Source organism: Podarcis muralis, chromosome 1 (genome assembly GCF_964188315.1).
Source record: "Podarcis muralis chromosome 1, rPodMur119.hap1.1, whole genome shotgun sequence".
In the NCBI taxonomy this organism is placed as follows: Eukaryota; Metazoa; Chordata; class Lepidosauria; order Squamata; family Lacertidae; genus Podarcis; species Podarcis muralis.
Window position 1 is genome coordinate 76,945,049 of NC_135655.1, and position 24,079 is coordinate 76,969,127.

Below are 24,079 nucleotides of genomic sequence, written 5' to 3' on the forward strand. Positions count from 1 at the left end.
TGATATACATCACTTTGGTGCTACTAACACAGCAAAAGCAACACAGAAGACAGCAATTATGAGTTACCAGTCTCTGCAGCCACAGCAGGTGCTGTGATTCGCCAGTGGTTTGACTTGACCCCTGGAGGTACACTCCATTGTCTCTCCAGACAGGGGGATGCCAACCAAAAACACACTTAAAGGATTTATATTTTCTATTACTCTCTGATGAACTGTAATTGCACTACCAGCCCCCTCTATCTAATTCATTCTCATGTGTTTTTTTGTTTCGTTTTACATTTTCTCTGAAAAAATTCTGGAAAACCAGTATATGCCAGGCACGTCTAACAGGTAGATCATGATCTACGGGTAGATCACCGGACGTCTGTGGTAGATCACTGGTAGATCACTGGCTCCCCCCAAAGAAGTATTTTTTCCCTGAACACCCCCCCAAAACAGGGCTTTCCTTCCTAGAAAAAGCTCAACAAGTTTGATCAATGTCAGTCTTTGTGAGTAGATCACAGTCTCTTGGGAGTTGGCCACCCCTGGTATATGCCATGAGGCTTTAAAAAAATTGGCCACCATGTGATTCCTACACACACAGATGGCTGTAGGGAGAATGAAAGACAAGGAGAGCTGATAGGTGGGATGAGGCAGAGAGGAAAGGATTGGGCCAGCTGGGCTTATTCTCCTGCTTTCATCCCTCTTCCTCTTGGGTCAGGCACCCCCAAACTCGGCCCTCCAGATGTTTTGAGACTACGACTCCCATCATCCCTAGCTAACAGGACCAGTGGTCAGGGATGATGGGAATTGTAGTCCCAAAACATCTGAATGACCGAGTTTGGGGATGCCTGCTCTTGGTGTAAGAAGCTTACATAGACTAAGCTCCTCTCTAGCCAAGGAGGAGTCTTATAATCAAAAGAAAAAATTTGAAGACAGACTGACAAATCTAATACACAGAGGGAGCTCAATGGCCTCCATGGATCTAAGGTTGGGGGTATGGGATAATCAGTCTCATAACCAACATGCTTAAGTCTAATTAACACAGGGGTTAAGGCCATAGAATAAACTGTTCTGCCACTTTAGTTTAGGTCCCTCCCTCGCTACTTGGGAGGAAGGTAATTGAACTTATTGCTGAACCTCAGTATACCTGAGAAGCTCAATGTGTGAAGAGGCTCTCACATGGCTCTCACAAACCATTATTCTGTATCTATACCAATAATTTAGGAACTTTCACCACTGTACAACTAAGCCTAGTTTTACTGCTTGTACAACATTTTTGACTGATGTATGGAAAAGCACATGAACCTGACCTTTGAAGAATTTGTAAGTATACCAATTTTTAACTTATCAAACGTGTTGTCTTTTCATATGCTGAAGGAAGAAGGGAGTTTTGGAACTCATAAGGGCCGAAAGGTGTTCAGAAACAGCAGTTAGTGGAAAACATGGCACCTTACACTCTATCTACTGAGTTCCATTGCTTGCCAGTCTCGTTCCAGGTATAATTCAGAGTACTGACATTTGAAAGTAAAAACAATCCTGGTCCTATATATTTTAGTGATCACCCGACCAACTTCCCATAAGTGTCTCTTCCCCTGCCATTCAGCTGATTAAATCAGCTGCTGCTGATACCCAACTTCCTTGAAGTTCCATATTCAAGGTGAGGAAGAAAAGAATTCCCTGGCAAATAAGGGCCACACATTAGGGAAAGTTATACAGCTGTACTTTGCTATAATTACGATATATTATCTCTCCCATTCTTTGGCAGTATTGCTGGGTTGAACTTTGGAATCTGTGTTTGTTGTCTCATCTGGGTTTCCATGGAGCATCTAACTAAGAGGGGGAGGGAACGAGAGAAGGAAGTATCTATAACACAAACAGAAGGGAATTGTTGCCTTAATTCCAATTGACTACAGCCACATGAAGAAAAATTTTATCAGAATAATAAAAAAAAATTCCAGGAGCAAACTGCTGAACTTCTCATCTTTATCAAACTTTTTATCTGGGGGGAATGAACAATCTGCCCTTTCCTCCGTCTGTGGGTGCTGTTTATTGTGATACTGCTACAGAAGGTTTCGGTCATTTGACTCTCATGCTGCTCCCTTCCTTTCCTTGTCTGTTTATTCCCAGATCTCTCTTCAGTTTATTTACTTATTAAATTTATACCTCACCCTTCAACCCAGTGCAGCAAATGCTTCCCATATTGGAATTGTAAGAGAATAAGCAGAACCCTGCTGAGTCAGGTCAATGGCGCCCCTAGCTCAGCATCCTTTTCTCACAATAGCCAAAGAGATGCCTTTGGGAAGCCCAAAATGGAGTCCCTGTGAAGTTGTTTTGCAGATGCAAAATGGTTTTAAATTACAGACTATAAGTGACTGATTTGTGTAGTCATTAATCATCTTATTTGTCATTTACTCCAAAAATGCTTTGTGCCCTTTGAGTACATCCTTTTCTCAAGGAAGGGGGAATTAATGTTCCACTCTCTTAGCTCTAAACAACATCAGAGAATATCCTGGTTTGCAATTCCCAACATTTTTAACAAACTACAGTTCCCAGGATTCTTTGGGAGAAGCCATGACCATGTTGCAACTACCATTTGTTGGATTGTGGCTTTTGCTTTGCCCTCAGCTTATGCCCTTGACATAACATTCAATATTTCCTCATGACTATAATATTAGTATAATAATTAACAACAGGAAGAGAATCCAGCTGCACACATATGCACACTTTTATTAACCCAGAAAGAGCAGGTCAGAAACAACATAGTTAAGAATGAAATATGAAAGAAGACAGGTATGCACTTAGCTAACCCAGAACAGATTACACAGATTACATGCAGGAAAAGCATTCTCAACGAGAACATGTCACACTGTAGAAAAAGAGAACATGCTCCCATTACCAACTGTACAAATAAACCTCTAAAAATGTGAATAAAATAGTTACGTGTGCCAGTTGTACATCTGAAATTCCATCCATCTGTGTATCCCACAGGTTCTCCTTAGGATGGCAAACCTCAAGCCTGGGGGGGGGATGCTGCACACACACACACACACCCCACCAGCCCTCTATTTGGACCTTTGAACTCTCTCTGGATCTCAGCCCTCACTGGCCCCCCCTTGAGTGTTTTTGCCTGGCTGAAATCAGTCTCAACAATGTTTCTTCCTTGCCTGCAGGGAGGATAGAGATGTAGGCCTTAGGAAAGAGGTGTGCAAAAACTAGGCTACCAGACAATGGTAAAATTTACATTGCTTGCTCTGCTTACTTTTACCTGTGGCCCCACCCACCATTGGCATGTGGCCCCTGGAAGATTGATCAGAAAGGAATGTGGCCCTTTGGGCCAAAAATGGTTCCCCATCCCTGGTCTATTCAATGATAGCTTAGCTATCTGCCTCTTTCCCCAGCAGATGGGCCATAAGAAACTTAATCTTTGTGCACACAACAAGGACCAGCGCTCACACCATTTGCCTTAGGAATTTCTTGTTTTTGCACATTATTGAACCTTTTTTTATGCATTTTGCTGGCAAAGGGGTGCATTGCAGTTCTGATATCGTTTGCAGTTTTCCATTGTGGCACAGTTCCAAAAAGGTTTTGCGCAACAGCCCATTCGCTGCAGTGTGAACACCTGATCATGCTTTCTCCTGTTTGGGTTTTCCATTCCCCATGGTTCTCTCAGTTCAGACAATGAAGATTTATGAAGTCCAGAGTCTAAAATGGCAGAACTGCACCATGGAGTCACATGGCTTGTTGCTTTTGCTGGGCTCCACATAGAAATGTCACAGACTGGTTGCTATCCCTTACATTTAATGTTCTTTTGGCTCCACAGTTTACATATTATGGGCATCTTCCAAATGTGGATCACACACGTGTCTGTTGAATTAGACTCTAGTCCAGTGGTTTTCCAGCAGTGTGCCGTGGCACCCTGGGGTACCTTGAATGAAGGTCAGGGGTGCTGTGGGCAACACTGGCCTCTGTCCCTCTTCCCTTCCCTCTCTCCTCTGATGCTCTCTCATGTCTGCCTCACAAAGGCTTGCACAGCTGTTTGTGCAGCAGCCCTGGCTACAAGCTCCCCAGGCAAATGATGCCTCTGGGGCTGGCCAGGGGTTGCTTCCCAGGCCCCTGTGGGGCAATGTGAGGAGGCAGCTTTCTTTAGAGGGGGGGGGGGGCAGCACAGAGACCAGGAGCGGCAGCTACAGCTGCCCAGAGGACTCCCAAGGAGAGGGGAGAGGAGAGAAGGCTGAGTGAACACTCCCCAAGGGAGGGTGTTCGAAAAAGGGCGAGAGGCTACCAACTCTGCAGGCAAGGGGTGACATAACTGGGCTCCTCACAGGGGTGCCGCAGAAAGAAGATAGTTGGTCAAGGGAGCCCTGGACCCAAAACCTCTGCTCTGGTCCACAAAAGCTTTTGCTTCAATAAATCTGTTGCAGCACAATCCTATATGTATCTACTCAAAAGTAAGTGCCATTAAGTTCAACGAAGGTTTCTTTCAGATAAGCAGCCTTAGTCTTTAAGGTGCCTCAAAAGCACTTTCTCCTTTTAAAATATGGAATAGCATTTAAAGAAGCAATCTGAATGTCCTGTGGGTATTGCAAAAAAAAAGTAATAAAATGTTTTGTTCCTGAGTTATTGACATTGTACCTTAGGTTTGGGGTTTCTATCTAAATTACACAGAGTTACAGCAAAGGTTCGCTGTGTTCAGTATCATATATGCAATTTCAAAAAAATGGGTGTGGGCGCTACCTTGTGGTTGAAGCAGGAATTTCCTCAAGTCTTAAAATAGTTTTGTCTTAAGAAGGTGACAAGTTTAACAACATGGACACATTTTACAACAAAAGAATATTTTTCTGTGATTCATATTTTTCTGAATCAGACTATTTCCTTGCGAGTACCAGTCAAAGATGTGAAAGCAGAACTCAACCACTTTCAAACACTGTATTTCTTTCAATAGGAGTTTTCTCACTTTTTAGAGGTAAGGAAATATATGCTATTATGTGATGTTTTAGAGAACATGGCTCAACTGTTTTTAGTTGCTGTTTTTTTAAAGTAAATATGCTGAACCTGAAAATTGTACTATCTTGAGAACTAATGAGATTTAAGTATACAACTAAACAATTGAAAAATCAATTGTGAATAATGAATACTTTGCTTTCTCTTGATTGAACCTACAGGTGGTGCTAGTGCTTTTCAAAGCATGTGGATATTGTTAGATTGATGTGGAGAATGCTGAACAATTATTTTTATAATTATTTGTATTTATTGCATAATGTATCTGAACCTTTTCTCCCAACAAGTTCATGGTCCGTCCCCCCCATTTAATCCTCACAACAACCCTTTGAGGTAGGTTTGGCTGAGAAGCAATGACTGGCACAAGGTCAGTCAGTGAGCTTCATGGCTGAGTGGGGATTTGAACTCTGGTCTCCCAGGTCCTAATCCAACACTCTAACCACTACACCACACTGGCTCCTTTCTACAGATAGGAGATAAAAAGTGACAAATGTGATAGGATTGCAATCAAGGTTAGGAAGAGAACGCTGTTCACCACACAGACAATTTGACTTATCCCTAGAGACTGGCAATTCACATCCTACTATGGCACAAGTTAATTTTCCACATGCATGTTCTGTCAATGCCTGCATAGATCAATGAACAAATCATTGTGTGCATGCAGTCAGATAGGTGCACGAACATGCAGACTTTGTTATTTTAACGTCAAAAGCTTGTTCAGCATTCCACCTTTTCTTTCTTTCATAAAATTTACCATATATACCACTCGATTAAAAAAAGAACCCTCAGTGGTTTACAAAAGATTAACCAGTCAAATCAATAAAAAATCAGTTCATTTTCCTTTTCCTTTTGACACACAGCTGTGAGGCATTTGCGAGCTTTTTTGCGGAGAAGGTCTTGTTGCTCCGCCATGACCTCCCTGCCAATTTGGATACAATAAAGGACCTGGAGGCCCCTCAACTGTCCTCGGGTCCAGTATTGGACCACTTCGACCGGATATCCCCAGCCGATGTGGACAGAATCCTCCGAGCTGGAAAGCCCACCACCTGTCCTCCCGACCCGTGCCCGTCTTGGCTGATTAGAGCGTGTCCAGATGAGGTGCGGGCCCTCCTGGGGGATATCATCAATTTGTCCCTTGGCACGGGGACATTCCCAGGGGAACTGAAGGAGGCAGTCGTGTGCCCGCTCTTAAAGAAAACATCATTAGATCCTTTAGATCTATCCAATTACCGCCCGGTTTCGAATCTTCCGTTCCTGGGTAAGGTGATTGAGAGAGCGGTTGCTGAACAGCTTGGTGGGTTTCTGGCTGAAACATTGGCTCTGGATCCGTTCCAGTCCGGCTTCCGCGCTGGTCATGGGACCGAGACGGCTCTGGTTGCCCTAACAGATGATCTTCGTAGACAGCTGGATCGAGGCGGGTCAGGGCTGCTGATTCTTCTAGATCTGTCAGCAGCTTTCAACATGGTCGATCATGAACTCCTGGACCACCGCCTTGCCGACATGGGGATCCAGGGCACAGTCCTTCAATGGCTGTACTCGTTTCTCTCTGGTCGGGGACAGAGGGTGGCGCTTGGGGGGGAATTGTCATCGCGCCACTCCTTGGTGTGTAGAGTACCTCGGGGTGTGATACTCTCCCCAATGCTTTTCAACATCTTTATGCGCCCCCTCGCCCAGCTTGTCCGGAGTTTTGGGCTGGGTTGCCATCAGTATGCTGATGACACCCAACTCTATCTGTTGATGGATGGCCATCCTGACTCGTCCCCAGACACACTGACCAGATGTTTGGAAGCTGTGGCTGGATGGTTACGTGGGAGCCGGTTGAAGCTAAATCCTTCGAAGACAGAGGTCCTGTGGCTGGGACGGGACGATATGGGATTGGGGGGGGCAACTCCCATCTCTTGCGGGGGCGCAATTAGTGCCAGCACCGTCCGTTAAGAGTTTGGGTGTAATCTTTGACACCTCCCTTTCCATGGAAGCGCAGATTGCAGCTATAACAAAGGCGGCATTTTTCCATCTCCGCCAAGCTAAGCAGTTGGCTCCTTACCTCTCTCACCCTGACCTAGCCACTGTGATCCACACGACGGTCACCTCCAGACTGGATTATTGTAACTCGCTCTACGTGGGGCTGCCCTTGAGACTGACCCAGAAACTCCAGCGGGTGCAGAATGCTGCAGCGAGACTCCTTACGGGGTCCTCGCTGCGAGATCACATTCACCCGGTGCTGTACCAGTTGCACTGGCTCCCGGTGGATCAGGTTTAAGGTGCTGGTTTTAACCTTTAAAGCCCTATACGGCCTAGGACCCTCGTACCTACAGGACCGCCTCTCCTGGTATGTCCCACAGAGAAACTTACGGTCTTCAAATAAAAACATCTTGAAGGTCCCAGGCCACAGAGAGGTTAGGCTGGCCTCAACTAGAGCCAGGGCTTTTTCGGCTGTGGCTCCGATCTGGTGGAACACTCTATCACAAGAGACTAGGGCCCTGCAGGACTTGACATCTTTCCGCAGGGCCTGCAAGACAGAGCTGTTCCACCAGGCCTTTGGCCAGGGCACAGCCTGACTCCCTCCTTTGGCAATCTTCGTGGAGCTCTGGCCCAATGGTTGCCAGTGGTTTGTTTTGAATTAATTTTATAATGAATTATTTTAGAGTTTTGTGGTTGTGTTGTACTGTTGTACTGTTTTATTGTTGTTAGCCGCCCTGAGCCCGGCTTCGGCTGGGGAGGGCGGGATATAAATAAAATTTATTATTATTATTATTATTATTATTATTATTATTATTATTATTCTCACATAGCCAGCAAAACAACAAACCATTCATTAATTTCCCAGTGAAAGTGGGATTTCCAGTTATGTTTCATTCCATTAAAGCTACCTAAGAAGGCTGGCAAAGCCATTGCTGATATTGTTAAGATCTAAATACACTGTAACCACAATGGACCTGAGGTGAAACTGAAAACAATCATGACTGATTGCAGTCTTAATCAAACTGTCATTGATACATGTTTATGATAGTATTTCCCATGAGAAACTCCTTCTTTCCTGTATAGGACAGAAACTCCAGACTCCTTCAAGGCCATGTCAAAAGAACTAAGAGCATTACTTTTCCAACTGCTGCCAAACAATACAGGCAGGGTTATTCTGACCTTCAACGGGAAACCCTCTTTCCTTTTTCAGTTTTAATTTCGCATGCCTTGGCACTCTCGTTCATTGCATTTGAAGTTGCTTCCTTAACTGGGTGCAAAACAATTCTCGACTCAGGAGCACTTCTGAAAAGTAGTTTTTAAGAAGTAGAAATGGAGCCAGGGAAACCATTTGCAACCAATACTTCCTGGGCCCTTTCCCCACTTCACATTGGGCCAGCAAATGGTAGCCTAGCAAGGCAGAGTTTGCTGCAGGGCAACCTTGCTCGCTCCATGCTGGCTGAAGCTGATGGGAATTGTGGTCTAAAACATCTCAGTGTTTTGTATTGGCTCACAATGATCGTGTGCTGAGTCACAGAAATGCTAATAAAAGTTTAGGCTACATCAACAGAGGTATAGGTGTCAGATTATGAGAAGTTATGTTCCTGTTCTTTTCTGCTTAGATCAGGCCACGTGTGGAATAGTAACTGTGTCCAGTTTGGGGCACAGTAGTTTTAAACGGTTTGTAACAAACTTGAGCATGTCCAAAGAAGGGCAACAAAGATGGTGAGGGGCTGAGAAGCTGGTGAGTTGGGTATGTTTAGCTTGGGGAAGAGACCATAAAGAATGTAATAAAAACACTGCTCTTTCAGGCCAATGGCTCATTTAGTTCAGTATCCTGTGCTCACAGTGGGCAACCATTGAGTTTACTGGGGGAAAGGATTAATTGTTAAACCCCCCTAGGAACTGCAGCTGTTTGAGCAAACTAGGGGGTCTCCTAACAACTCTCAGCACCCTGAACAAACCAGGATTGTTTGGGGGAAGCTATGACTGTTTAAAGTGGTATGATAGTGCTTTAAATGAATAGTGCAGATGGGGTCATAATTCTTCATAACCATCAAATTGAAACCACAATAGCCCTTTTAAAATGAACAATTGATCCCCAGTGCAACAATTAAAAAACACACGTTGATTATTATTTTTTAAGGCCTTTAGAGTTCTCCTTAAAACTGCTAACGACGAGGTCACACATATTTCCCAGCGAAGATAATCCAACAAGTACATAGCCCCTGACAAAAGCAAAAACCCTGGATTTCAGAAGGATCTCAGAAGATGATCTTAAAGCCTGGGCTTATAAAGTTTATTGTAAGAGCTATTGCACAGAATCCATTGCCAGATTGCATGGCTGATGATGCAACTAGACTGAAACAGAAAACGAAAGGGTGTTGAAGGAGCAGTACTGTGAAGTCATCATTAAGCAGAGAGATCCCAAGAAGCAGCAATCTTTGTGCAACCCAGCCAGACCCACCCACCATGATGTCATACATGAGGCTGCTGCCTTGGATGAATTCTATATTTAGGATCATCCAGATTTGCTGCCCTGTGCCAGGTAAACACAGGTGCCACCCTTCCAATTAACTCGGTGTTCTGGTTTACCCAAAGGGAGTGGAAGATCAGCATTCCTTCCTGTGTAACTGCAAAAGGAAAGGTTTATTACTGTAGAGTGTGTGTATGACAGGGATATTCTTTTAGGCATAATTTGTGACAGGGCTATACAGTGGTACCTCGGGTTACATACGCTTCAGGTTACATACGCTTCAGGTTACAGACTCCACTAACCCAAAAATAGTGCTTCAGGTTAAGAACTTTGCTTCAGGATGAGAACAGAAATCATGCTCCAGCGGCGCGGCAGCAGCAGGAGGCCCCATTAGCTAAGGTGGTGCTTCAGGTTAAGAACAGTTTCAGGTTAAGAACAGACCTCCGGAACGAATTAAGTACTTAATCCGAGATACCACTGTACCTTGAATTGGTGTAGTGTGTGTGTGTGTGTGTGTGTGTGTGTGTGTGTGTGTGTGTGTAACTTCTCTGTCTCAAGCAGCGAAATGCTTGTGCTGGCTGGTATAGTTCCTTAAGGGTGCTGGGCATTGTAGCTCTGTAAGGGATAAACTACAGTTCCCAGGATTCGTTCGGGAAAGCCATGGGCTTTGAATGTATGGTGTGCATGCAGCTATAGTCTGTTATAAGAATTTTAAGGTCTCAAATATAGAATAAATATTCATAAATGCACACATGTCTAAATACTGTATATGAACCATGTGTCTGAATAGTATGGGAGAGCAATCCTGAATCCATTTTGACTGTGCCAATGACCCCAAATATTCCTCTGCAGTAAGGGAGGCAAATGGGGAAAGCCTTCCCACTGTGTTTTTGCTTGCAAATCCTGCCTTGAGGGCATATTTGTGTGTGAATAGGGTGAGCCTGTGACCTGGATTCAGGAACTAAAGTATTAACCATCACAAAAGAATGGCCAGACCGCCCAGGTAATGCAACCAGTGACCATTATTAGGTATCCTGGCAGGCAGGATTTCTGCTGTAGACTGCCTCCTTCTGTGATTTACCATATGTATGATGTTTTGCAGTGGTTTTGGGCTACAGGGTGAGCAGTTTCAAAAGTCTATACAGTATAAGGGGTTGCGCATCATTGTTCAGGGTTCTCCTCCCTCCTGCGTGTGGTGAGTGGGGACTCTGTTGCAACAGTTAATAAAGTTCAGGCTTACTAGCCACTTTGCTTCTCAATATACTCTGGTTGGCCTTTGTTTTCTTCTACCAATAGGGAACCCACTTAAGGACTCTATATGGGCTCTGGAATAACCCATAAAGAAAAGGGAGCAGATTTTCTTATAACAAGTCTATGTTTAAAAACAGCGGGAAACACTGTGATCCAGCCATGTGTTTTCAATTTGCAAAGCAAAAGTGCATGCTTAGGCTCGCTTAACAGCTGAGTCATCAAAACTCATCTCGCTGAAGAACATAAGAATCCAAGAATGCAACTATCAGGCGCTAGGACAAGGGAGGGTACCTTGGATTGGTGAAATGTGAAAGAGTGAAACTGCCTCTATGGGGTGGCCATGTGTCCTACTTCACATAGGACAGGGGTCAGGAACCTTTTTCAGCCGTGGGCTAGTCCACTGTCCCTCAGACCATGTGGTGGGCCGGACTATATTTTGCGGGGGGAAATGAACAAATTCCTATGCCCCACAAATAACCCAGAGATGCATTTTAAATAAAAGCACACATTCTGCTCATGTAAAAACACACTGATTCCCGGACCGTCCGTGGGCCGGATTGAGAAGGTGATTGGGCCACATCCGGCCCCCGGGCCTTAGGTTGGTGACCCCTGACATAGGACAACCCTCTATTTCAGGGGTAGGCAACCTAAGGCCCGGGTACAGCAGTGCTGAATACAACTTTAAATTAGCTGAACTTACGTCTCCCTGAAATCATTCGTACAAATTAGACTGTGAATACAATATACCTTTAAAGCAAATTCTTTCCCTCAAAGAAATATGGGCACTGTAATTTGTTAAGGTTTGCTGGGGATTCTGATTCTGTGAGGGGTAAATTACAGAGCCCAAAATTCTTTGAGGGAAGAATGTGCTCTAAAAGTATAGTGTGCACACACAAGCTTAGTACTGACTTAGGTCTCACTGAAAGCAATGGGACATTAATGCAGCTAATTAGGGTTGCCATATTTAAAAAAGTGAAAATCTAGGCAACACAGTTGATGAGCTTTTTTTTTAGTTTATGAGCAATTTTCCAGGAAAATTGGCAAACCCCCCCCCCCCCCATTTTTGACGTATGATTCTCAGATATGTCTGGGGAAACCTAGATGTTTGGCAGCCCTAGCTAACATGCAACCCAATGCAGTCAATGGGACTTACTCCCACGTGTTTACTGTAACCAAGCTTTATTCCTTCAGCTAGCAAGGTTCTCAGAGGCTGCCAGTTTTACTACTGCCTTTCATCATCACCAACATCAGTAACCAAAGGGACTTTTCCCGCAATTGAAATCAATCTAAGTCAAAGAGAATTAGAGAAAGAATGCAGAGCTGCAAACAGGAGTGGCTGCTCTATGTGAGGGAAAACCCATTGCATGGGAGTAGAGAAGAGAATTTTGTCTGCCCTGTGCTTAAGTAATTTCATCATTCCTTAAGGTCTGGGTATTTCCTGCTCTCCCAAGGGCTGCTATTGCATAATCCCAGCATGGGTAAGAGTTATTATAACACAAGAGAGAGAGTGTGTAGAGCAGGGATATTTCAGAGACTTTTAGGAGGGAGGGTGGGGTGGTATTTGTGGACCTATCATTGTCATTGGAGGTACCAATGGCCACCATGGCAGGAGTGCTTTCTATCAGTTTCAGCTGGTGGCTCAGCTGTGGCTCCATCTGGGTGGGGAATGGCAACCTGGCAAATAGAAAAAGGTGCTGCTATTGGTTTCTGTGGGTGTGTTTTTGCTGGAAAGGCCCTGCTCTGCTACTATCATGTGCTAGATTAAGTTTATCACAAGCCAACCTTCTGGCTGACTCAGGATTTGAGATCCAATGAATGCCTGTTCTAGATTAGAGTTTCTCTTTTGCTTCACATTGTAAAATGCAGAACTAAGCAGCTTTATTTATTTTTAAAATTTATTTAATCATTTTTTTTATACAAACATCAACCGCAAAAGACACATACAACAAAAATCATAATAACAATAATAACACAATTTGACAATTCAGATTTTACCTATGACTACACCTTTTTTAACAATATTTTCCCACCTCTATCTCCTTCCCCTACTTCCCACCACTATCTGCCTTATCGCTTAAATATTCGTTCCAGATTTCTTCATATTTATCCATTCTTATTTTGTGTCGACATGCAATTTGTTCATATGTAGCTAATCTGTCCATATTATCAATCCATGCGCTCAATGGAATCTTTTTGCGGCTCTTCCAATTCATCAAAACAAGTTTTTTTTTGTTTGTTTGTTTCTAATATAGCAGAGCCTGCCAACCTAGCAGTTCGAAAGCACCTCCGGGTGCAAGTAGATAAATAGGGACCGCTTACCAGCGGGAAGGTAAATGGCGTTCCGTGTGTTGCGCTGGCTCGCCAGATGCAGCTTGTCACGCTGGCCACGTGACCTGGAAGTGTCTGCGGACAGCACTGGCTCCCGGCCTATAGAGTGAGATGAGCGCACAACCCTAGAGTCTGTCAAGACTGGCCCGTACGGGCAGGGGTACCTTTACCTTTACCTTTAATATAGCAGAGTGCATCCATTTTTTTTGACCCCTGGAAATCTCCCATGTTCCAGAATATAATTTAGAATTAAATTCAATTCTGCTAAATAACAATTTCTTTTTATTACTCTTGCTATAAATATCCTTTCTCCCTGTTCCCAATATATTTGTCTTAGACTTAGTAGGCTGAACTCAATTTTTTTTAGCTAGTATATTATTTAATTCTAATGTTTGTTGTTGTATTCTTTCATATGTAACCTTAGATGGGTTATTTGCCATATCGCCCCATAGTGTTTTAAAAGAAATTTTTAGATTATTTTCTTTTAATCTTTGCAGCTTGGCTTTGTTGGCAGAGAAAGGATATTATCTTCCCTCGGAAGTAAGCTTTATATCCTTCCCATTCCATCAGTCTTGACGTTGAAGATTTGGAATTATTTTTAAAATATATGTTTCTTGGGTTATATATTGAATGAAGTTTTTTCCATTTAATAATGATATATTAGGATATATCAAGATACCATCTCCTCATACCTTCCTGAGTTTTAGATAAATTATATTCCAGTATTACTGCTGAGTGGTCAGCTATAATGGGACTATCAATGTCACATCAGCTAGTAAAGGGATGTAATGATGCTGATGTTAGAAAGAAATCAATTCTATGCTGGGTATTATGAATTTCTGCAAAATATGTATATAATTTTTCCTTAGGATGATGCAATCTCCATGAATCCACTAAATTCCAATGTATCATATAGTTATTAATAGTCTAACCTTCGTCCTTTTTTCCCTAGCTACTGAGGTGGTATCCATCTGTGGATCTAAAATTTCATTGAAGTCTCCACCCATTAGCAAGTTCTGATACGACAGAAAGCAGCTTTATTTACTCAGCCAGTTTCAATTGTGCTTATAAACTCTGCCTCAGGGAGGAAAAATAACAAGGAAGAGAAACAAGGAAGGAAGCAAAACAGCTTGTCTGCAGTAGAACAAGGTACCGTATTTTTTGCTCTATAAGACTTACTTTTTCCCTCCTAAAAAGAAAGGGGAAATGTGTGTACGTCTTATGGAGCGAATGCAGGCTGCGCAGCTATCCCAGAAGCCAGAACAGCAAGAGGGATTGCTGCTTTCACTGCGCAGCGATCCCTCTTGCTGTTCTGGCTTCTGAGATTCAGAATATTTTTTTTCTCATTTTCCTCCTCCAAAAACTAGGTGCGTCTTGTGGTCTGGTGCGTCTTATAGAGCGAAAAATACGGTATCTCTGCAAAGCGTAATAGGAAGCAGGCTTTCTGTGCATGAGACTGCCTTTTGCTGCTGTTAGATGCAGAAACAATACCTAGTTCTTTCATTTCCCACACCTGTTGTCATCCTTTATAGCACACTCCTTTGTGTGTCTTACATGAAGGCAAGTCCCAAATATGTTCAGTGACCCTTATTCCCAACTACAGTGTGTGCAGGATTACAGTCATAACCTGGTAAACCAGAGGAAGGATGCATTCTGGTCTGGGGCTTTTCTAGTGTATGCAATGACTGTTATATCAACTTTTCCCAACCTGGGGTTCTGGCTAGGGTGGGCGAGAGTTGTGGCCTCAAATGTCTGGACAAGATGATCCTTGTGGTCCCTTCCAACTCTACAGTTCTATGATTCTAAGAGGAAGCCAGTAAAACCAATTCCATTGTAAAGGCTATGGCTTAGCCAACCAGTTAAGTACCACCATTTACATTGGGAAAAGATTGCCCTATTGCCATAGAGACAAAGGGGAGATAACCCCTCTCACCTAATGGGAAGCAGCATCTCCTTGCAAAGTAGAAGAACAATAGCAAGAGTTTTGTGTCGGAGCTTTGGCTGGTGCTGGAAGTTGGAGAGACAGACATGTCTTGCTCTGTGCTGGACCCACCAGCAAGGAAAATTGGGGTGCACGCAACAATATTTCTGTAAAAGGAACAAGTGCTGGGATGAAAGACATTGCAACAAGTGGTCTGACTCCTGACTAAACAGAGGAAGGATTAGCACCTCCTTCAAAAAGATTTAGCTTTCAGCACTTGAGTGCCGCGCCAGGACTGTCAGTCTCCAGGCCTGTCAGGTTGGTGACAGATTATTCCCAACACACATTGTTGGGCTGCTTGAAAGAAGATTGATCACTTGTGTGTGAGGGTGCTGTCAGTGGCTCCTGGCTGGTTGCCCTGGAAAGTATAAAGATAGGGGAAAGTTTCTTACAGTCCTTTTTTATTTCAAACCTTACAGAGAGAGGCTATAGAACCCAGACTCTTGGATAGTGGCAGTGTCCCAAGGGAATCTCCACCCCCTTTCTCTCCCACTTCCTCATTCGCCGTCATCATCATCTTCTCCTCTATGGGTGCTGCTAAGTGCCCCATGTCTTTGAGCTCTTTGCTCTCCAACTTTTAAAGCTCTTTGAGTTCTGGGAGATGGTGGGTCTGGAATGCTTTCTAATGTGTCAGCCAGCTGCTGCTCCGGCTCTGCCTGCTCCTCCTCTCCTATGATTCCCCAACTTTCCCCCTCATCTGCCTCTGAGCTGTGACCTCCCGCAAACCACTGTTGTAAATCTATACTGTCTTCCTCTTCCTCCTCCCTGGAAGGGTCAGGATGGGGAGGCGGTCTCCACCATTCCCCCTCCTCTGCCCAGACCCTGACATTATGGTGTGTACATTACTAGGGAGGAAAGTAGGGTGAGTGCACAGCCGCTACAAAAAAAAAAAAAAAGGAATCCTCTTTCAAACAGTTTTTATAAATACCAAACATTACACATGTCACCAGCCTGTGTGTCCGCAAGCAACTGTTACTGTATTTCAAAGACCTGTTTTACCAGATGCTCAGCTGAACAAAAGAAATGCATGTTTCCTATAAGTGAAATCCTTCTTATGCTATTTCCACACTTAGCATCTTCAAGAGAAGATGGAACCATTTGGAAGTGGTAGGTCAAGTGTATATAGCATCCATTTTTAAAAAACACCACTGCTTGCCAGTTGTTTTTCCGAATCACAGCTCTTACTTCTCTGAATCCAGAGAGAAAAGGGCAAACTGCAAACAGGCCCTAATCAAAGCCCTTTTTGGTTGTTGCTGCCAAATACTTGGCAAATACATGGTGAAGGAGCAATTCTGCCCATGGTACCTTATGCGTAAAATGGTGAAGTAACAGGCAAGAAGGGAGTTAGGAATGCAGCTGCTCAGTATAATTTCAGATATTTTAGACTACATTGAAACTAGGAAACTAGGAAACTTTGTGGTAGTACCTCTCGTTTCTACTGGGAATCCCCAGCCAGAAAAGTAAGTGTGGTTGATAATCAAAAACCCCTAAGCTTGGGCTTTTAGAGTTCTGAGTGGAAGTTAGAAGCAGCTGTGGTCCTGCGAGAGAGTTATTGTCAACTTTTGAACCAGTTCCTTTAACTGTATTGGGCAAAGGGGGCTTGGTCTGCAGCAATTAGCAAGGGAACTGTGTTAATCTCTATGTCTGGAAGAGTCACTGGTATACCAGGCTGCTGTGAAGGTCACAAAAGAGGACCAGGCTTACGCCTCCTCTCTATTCGTTTATTTTGATCATCTCAACACCTGCCCCAGACAGGTGGCCAACTACAAAAGACGAGAGGGACTTCTTTTAGCAGTTATATGGAAAAGGGAATATCAGCAGATGCTGGTTGTCATGTGAGGTACACCTGCTTAAATTTCCCTCTTCTACACAAGGCTTTAAAATGCAGGGGCCTTTTCCCTCTTTTGTATCTGCCGACCTGAGACCAGTGCTTTTCAAAGGTTTCTTCCCCATAGACTACTTGAAAGTTGCTGCCGGTCTTGGCAGACCACTTAATGATTTTTCTGTTTGTAATGTTGCTGTATGAGTTTTAACTCTATTCTGTTGCTTCTTTTCTTTCTTAATATATATTGCATTTTATTATTGCGTTCCATAGAACTCATTTTACTATGCAGTACCAAACAACATAAGGAATAGAAGAAAATGTTAACCAACAAAGGAGAGTGGAATAAAAATGCTAGCCCTTCTGCCAAAACAAGGCAAACTCAGCACGTGAAAAGAGTTCATATTTATTGCTGCAGCATAAATCTAGAGGCCCCAGTGGATATCTATGAAAAGCTGGGACCCCAAACAAAGGGTGCACAAAACTTTTATACTATTACAGAAAGAAATACAATTACTACAGAAGCTTAAACTATCTCAGTTGGCTATATCTATGCACGCTCAAGGCATGCTACTATGTACCACGCAATACCATAGTACCAGATAACAGAAAAGCAACATTTTGTATGAACTTTGCTTAAAACTATCTGTTTCATGAAGCCTAATCTGGGTCTGGAGAATTTACTGCTTTTCTTCTTTGAAGATCTCCTAGAGTTAGCTCATTCTTCTCTGTTTTGGAAGCTGATAAGAGAGGCCCACGATAGCGGCTATGCCAGCAAAAGACAGAAGTGCATTTTCTTTTCATAGATGTGGAGGGTGGGGTGCAGGGAGAATTAGCAAGCTGCCAGAGCTTCAAGGCCAAGACAGCAGTGAATTTCTTGTAAAATACTAGAGAGCTAACAGCAAGAGAGAGAGAGGTGCCTATATTTCCAATACAGGACAATGGCAACCACATTGCAGTTGTGACTGTGTGTGGTTGTGACTGTGAGAAACGTGTTTATGCAGACTCAGCAGGCTGAGGCCAGTTGTGCATCAGAAACGTGCTCTGTGACAGAGGGCAAGAGCAACAGGGGGGTGTGCTGTGGGTTCTGGCATATTTCCCAGGCCAGGTCATGGCACCCAGTTATCAAACGCAATAAAAAGACGACTTAAAAAATCAATATGAATATTTCGTGTGATGGCTGTGCTTCATCCACAAGCACACTGCACACCTCCTAAACAAAACTCACGGACAACTGGCAGTCTGCAGACCTAGACCATACGTATTGCTAAAGTTTTTGTTTTTCTCAAAAAAAATAAATAAATACTTGTACAAGTTTTTAACTCCAACATACTTTGGCTAAATATTTTACAAGCACAACCAGGCAGCCGAAGGACTGCTCATCTATTACAGGAAATGGCAGCCTGCCTCTTCCCCAGCCTCTCCTTGTTCTTAATCATGGAGTCACTTAGAGTTGACAAAAGACCAGAGGAAATGACTTTGCCTGCGCTTTCCCACTGGCCACGGCATGTGTGTCTTGAAGAGCGGCTTGCTGTGCAGATGATGTTTATCCCCATAGCAATAAAAAGTTTCACCTTCTGACTGTAGCACAACAAGCTGCTGTCATAAGAGAAGATCGTGCCACTCCTCCCCTTATTAATTGGCTAGCCAATTTTTGTTTGTAAAAACACCCAAAGACTCTGGGAAGCATAGGCGCCAACTCATAGGGGCCAAGATATCTTTGGCCACCTCTAATAAAATATTTGAGGGATGTGCCCCTGCAAGGTTGGTGGGCAATGCCATTCAAATGGGCATGTGTGCTGCATCTTGCAACTGATTATGTGGGGCACAAGCGCCGTCTTGCCCTTGCAATTGAGGGGGCCATGCGACATCAGCATACTGTGCACACATGCCCCACATCATGTGTGCATGACACCAGCACACCCCACAGCATGCATGCATGGCTGCCAAAGAACTAGGGAGGGCTGGCTCTTTGGTTTGAAATTTAGGGAGCTGCCCCCCTACTTAGTGCCCCTGGGGGTGTGGCTTACCTGGGCCCCCGCAATATTTTATTCAAGTTGGTACCCCTGCTGGAAAGGCTCTTAAATGTGCCAGGTCAAGGTACTTTGTCTCTTTTTGCAAATTTCTTTTCTAAGTTCTTGTGAGAGTCCTCAGATTCTTTCACCACAAATTCTTTCACTTGTCCAGGTTAGTGTTTTTGGTTTCTGTCCTAGAATGAGTTTTTCTTCTTGGACACATATACAGCAACTTTCCCAAGAAGTTGGGAAGTTAACAAATATTGCATACTAGATTAGCTGGAAGCAAAATTAATGGTGCTGATCCTTTTGTCTCTAGCTGACCTGGTATGCAATATGAATCAAGGAGGTTGGTTACCTCATCTACTGGGCAAATGCCAGGTATATGCATTACCATCCACTGCCTCAGGAAGTGTGTCCGGATGTGACTCAGGTATGTTACACCTGGGCTTGGTTTCTTTCTTTTATTTTGTTTACTGCCCTTGCTCCCATGCTTCTAACATTCAGAAATTAAGTAGGGAAAAGTTTTCCTGGCATGAGGATGAGTTTCATCTGCCTGAATGTCTTAGGCAACTGTAAAAGGCAGAGGAGCAGAGATGGTTTAAAAAATTGGCAATCCTAGCTCATGGATTGTAGTGCAAAACTCAGTTAAGGTTTCAGTACAAAGTAAACAAGCCAGGGAATAAGAACCAAATGAAATGCCATGTTAAATGCATGATCATACAGTGGTGCCTCGCAAGACGAAATTAATTCGTTCCGCAAGTTTTTTCTTCTTGCGAGTTTTTCGTCTTGCGAAGCACGGTTTCCCATAGGAATGCATTGAAAATCAATCAATGCGTTCCTATGGAAACCGACTTCAGACCAGGTCCGGGGACAGTCTGTCCCCCGACCTCTTCTGAAGGCTGGGGGGGGGGACAAGGGCTTTTCTTCCCACCCCCAGCATTTTAAAAAACCCCGGGACAGTGGAGACTTCTCCGCTGTCCCGGGGCGATCTTAAAATGCTGGCGGGCGGCAGCGAAGCCTCCGCTGCCGCCCGCCAGCATTTAAAAAAACCCCGGGACAGCGGAGGACTTCTCCGCTGTCCCGGGGCGATTTAAAAGCCCCCGGGAAGGCAGCCGGGGGGAGCAAAGACTTTTGCCCCCCGCCGGCCTTCAGAAGAGGTCCTGGATCTCTTCTGAAGGCCGGCGGGGGGCGAAAGTCTTTGCTCCCCCCCGCCTGCCTTCAAAAGCCGTCCGAGATAGCGGAGAAACGAAGGCTGGCGGCGGGAGGAGGTCTCTCCGCCCCGCCGCCCGGCTTCGGAGGAGGTCCGAGGAAAGTGGGGAAGACGCGCTGCGCTTCCCCGCTGTCCCGGAGATTTCCCTATGGGCTTTCGTCTTGCGAAGGAACCCCATAGGGAAATTCGTTTTGCGAAGCGCCTCCAAAACGGAAAACCCTTTCGTCTAGCGGGTTTTCCGTCTTGCGAGGCGTTCGTCTTGCGGGGCACCACTGTATTGTTGACGGCAAGGAAAAATAGGTAAGAAAGGAGAATTATTTGGGCGCTAAGATCCACGTTTGGAACAAGTACCCTTTGGTGAGAGAACGCCAGCGGAGATTTAAAATCACAAAATATGCAGCAAAGTAGAATGTGTAAATATAGGCTTTTAGACCTCTAAAATATGCCCTTGTGAGTCCCAAAACTTCCTGCTTCCCTTAACATAGAAGAAGACCGTGTGTTTGGCAAGTTAAAAGTGGTTTACTTACAAAAGAACCTCTTCACGTGTTGAGCTTCCCAGGTAGACTGAGGCTCAACAATAGATTTGATTAACCTTCCTCCTAAGGTTAGGGGGAATGACTTAGCTAACCTTGGCAGGACAGCTTACTCTATGGCATCAACCCCTTCACGCATTAATTAGACTTAAGCATGTTGGTTATATGAGGCTGGTTATCCACACATACATATTCACAGCTGGTTATAAGCACATACATGTAGTTGTCCATAAAGTGACTAGATGCCAAAGAGGAGAGAGACTCTTGCACCTTTAACAGTTGGGTAGGAGAGGGCATGCCAGCAACTGTGCTGCATCTTTCTATCCTTCTGCACATTCCCAGCTGTGCCATGATATACCCAGACCTATCTGGGCACGTTGGTACCTGAACGTGCTTTCCCACCTCCACGTAGCTTGTCTGGTATATGACAATTAACTTTTTGTGCGTGTCAGGAGGTGGATGTTAAGACCTTCCCACTCTTTCCTGGAAGATGCTTTTCTCGAACGTGGAGAGTTCAAGCAAGTTTCGCTTCCTTTCAGAAGCCTCAGAGCAGCATAGCATACTGAGGTGATGCCAGGAATGGCCTCGTCCATTGTGTGGGTGTCGATGTAAAGGTGCGTTTCTTACCCACCCACATTGCACTTGAAACCTCCCCCAACCTGTGGGGTTTTTAGCAATGAACTGATTGACACTGCAGTGCTTCTGCTGCTGCTGCTGCTCCAGCTTAATTTGGTATTCTGTTACATACATCTGAGATTCCAATATGACCATGTGAGTGAGGTCACTGAAAGAGAAGCTTGTGGGCTCTTTCTCAGTGTGTGTGTGTGTGTGTGTGATGTTTTAGCATGTGACAGATTTTTCTGGACATTGCAAAAATGATTTGTCGGGGGGAACACCTCCATAAACCAGCTGCATATTTAAGTGCTAGAAATACTTTCTCTTTCTAGTTTGGCTGGTTGTGACAGCCAAAATTCCCCTCTTTTATATTATATGTAGACTGTGAGTGGTAGGAGGAGGTTGCTGGGTTCTCCTTTGCAATATCTAGGCTATGATGATTCAAAACCTGTCTCATTCTGCTCAGATAGTATGCCCCAAACCAATTCCTGTGTGTTACTACCATAAAGTTTTGCTCATCCTCACAACTGCCTTTCCATCCTAGACTGGTGAGACACCTGCTTGTTCCATTCCATCTCTGCCAAAACTAGCATGACCTCTTAGGGCCCAGGCCTCAGTTTCTTACTGAAAAGATTCCACCCTCTTCATCTACTCAGAATTTCCAGCTCTCCTCCAGAAGCTCTGCATTCTTTCCCACCTGTCTCCCCTACTTAGCCACTGAGATGGCCAACTAGCACCTTGTGTGTAGGCCTAGCCCTCCATAGCTCAAATTGTTTCAGAGACCAAAGGCATTTTGGTTCCCTGGTCAAGCATAGGAAAAGATCACATTTCAGCTTTCAAAGCCAGATGGGGGAAAACAGAGCGACTTGTGACATCTTAAAGACTGGGATCCCCTCCATAAGATGGTGGGGGTTTTGTATGTGTGTGTTTTGACACAATATCAGTGTCTTAGCAATAGATCTGTACTGGGCCAGCCACACATCATTCTGCTTCATTGGTTGTTCTGTGATGCTTCCCCCAACATTACTGAATTGTTGGCATCTGGCATGGTGTTCTTGCACTGTTTCATAGATTGCTAGGATATAAACAATTTCAGGATTTTATTGATGCTGTTGGAGCCCATAGGGTGGTTTCTGAAGCATAAATGTGGAAGGGAAGGTTACGTGGAGCATATGAATGCATGGGTGAGACAGAATGAATGTGTTGCATGCTCATGAGGTGCATATGTAAATGTGTAGCAGGTGGGTGTGTTGTGTGTAAAAGAGAATGGGAGGCTTTTTTGCTTTGGCTTCACCAACTTTTGGCATGCCACCCAACAAGTTTGCCAGGAAGCATTGCATTCCGGAGGCCAAAAAAGCACCTATGGCATGCAGAGCTGAGACAAATAGAACCACCACTTCTGTGAGGGCCATTTCACACACTGGGAGGCATCGACTCTTGGTTTGCTCAAGTGTATCCTTGACAGGGAGCTGCAGCCAATTCTGGATCTTTCACAAGGGTAACGTGCAAACGTGTTGGTTAAACTCACACTGTACATTTTTACAGGTACACAGTGTGTGAAATAGCAATACAGTTGTGCTGGGCATGTCAGTTGTGAAGGCAGCCAACACTTACCAAAATACTGATATCTGTTTTCTAGTCAAGGGAGCTGAGACATTTGGAGGTTTGTCTTTGCAAAGTCAGACAAGAGTAGGCAGAACTGCTTGGGGAAAATGAGGTGCCTGAGAAGTAAGCAAGCAAAGACAAGCCTGCTGGATCAGGCCAATGGCCCAACTACTTCAGGATCCTGTTCTCACCAACCAGATGCCTGTAGAAAACCTGCAAGCAGGATCTGAGCACCTAACACTCTCCCAGAGATTGGTTTTCAGAGGCATATTGCTTCTGGCCATGTAGATGGCCATCATGGCCATCATGACTAGTAGCCATTGATAGCCTTTGGGCAAATCTCCTGGAGTTTTGTGCATGTCTAGGGTGATGGCATATTGCACAAAAGCAGTGCTTCTGGTTCTTAGAAGTCGCAGTCAACTATTTCTGCTAGCAACGAACTAACAAGCCACTTCTTTCTTTCACTCTTATGTCAGCCAGTCGTCTGATGTAAGGGCACAAACCACAGAAGGAGCAAGTAAGACTGAGGGATGGGTAATCCCATCTATGCAAAAATTTGAAGTCACAGGATAAAAGGCTGTAGTCAGGTTTTCCAGTTTCAGTTCATGCCCATTCATGTGTGAAGCTATGAATGGGTAGGAGCAAGCCGCAGACTTAGTGAATGGAACTTAATTGCTTTGAATGAGGATTGCTGCCTTTTTAAATGACTCTGCTCCCGTGCTTTGAACAGCAGCTTGCCATGCAGAAATAGCGTAGGTGGAGATTTCTGTGGCATGTAACAAATGACGGGGAAAGCCTCACCACCCTGGGCACCTTCTAGATGTCCTTTTTATTATGCATCCATGAGGGTATCAGGGCTGTTATATGTGATCCTGCTTTTAAGACTTAGTTTCCAATCAGTGCTGAAATCCTATAACTTTTCAAACCACATATGTTCCAGGGTTGTTGGGGGGGGGGGTTCTCTCTCCTATTTGTTGTGTGCTACAACGCAGGCATGCCCTTCTAGGTGGCAATAATGCAATAGCATTGAGGAGGCATTGCAGAACAACTCATAAGGCAAAATAATTGTGTGGGCAGCCCAGTATAAATCTACCACTAATGCACTATTATTGAGTCAATAACGTGTTGCAGAATATGCCTGTGGAAAAAACACCTGTCTGGAGGGACCCTTAATTCCTGCATGTCAGGCCGCTGTCAAAGAACAGGAACAGAGCCAGTAAAAACAGTTAGGAGGTGCTTCTGGTGGTAGCAGAGGTCATTGCTGCTGTCCGGGGCACAGATAACGAGTTGTTTGCTGATAA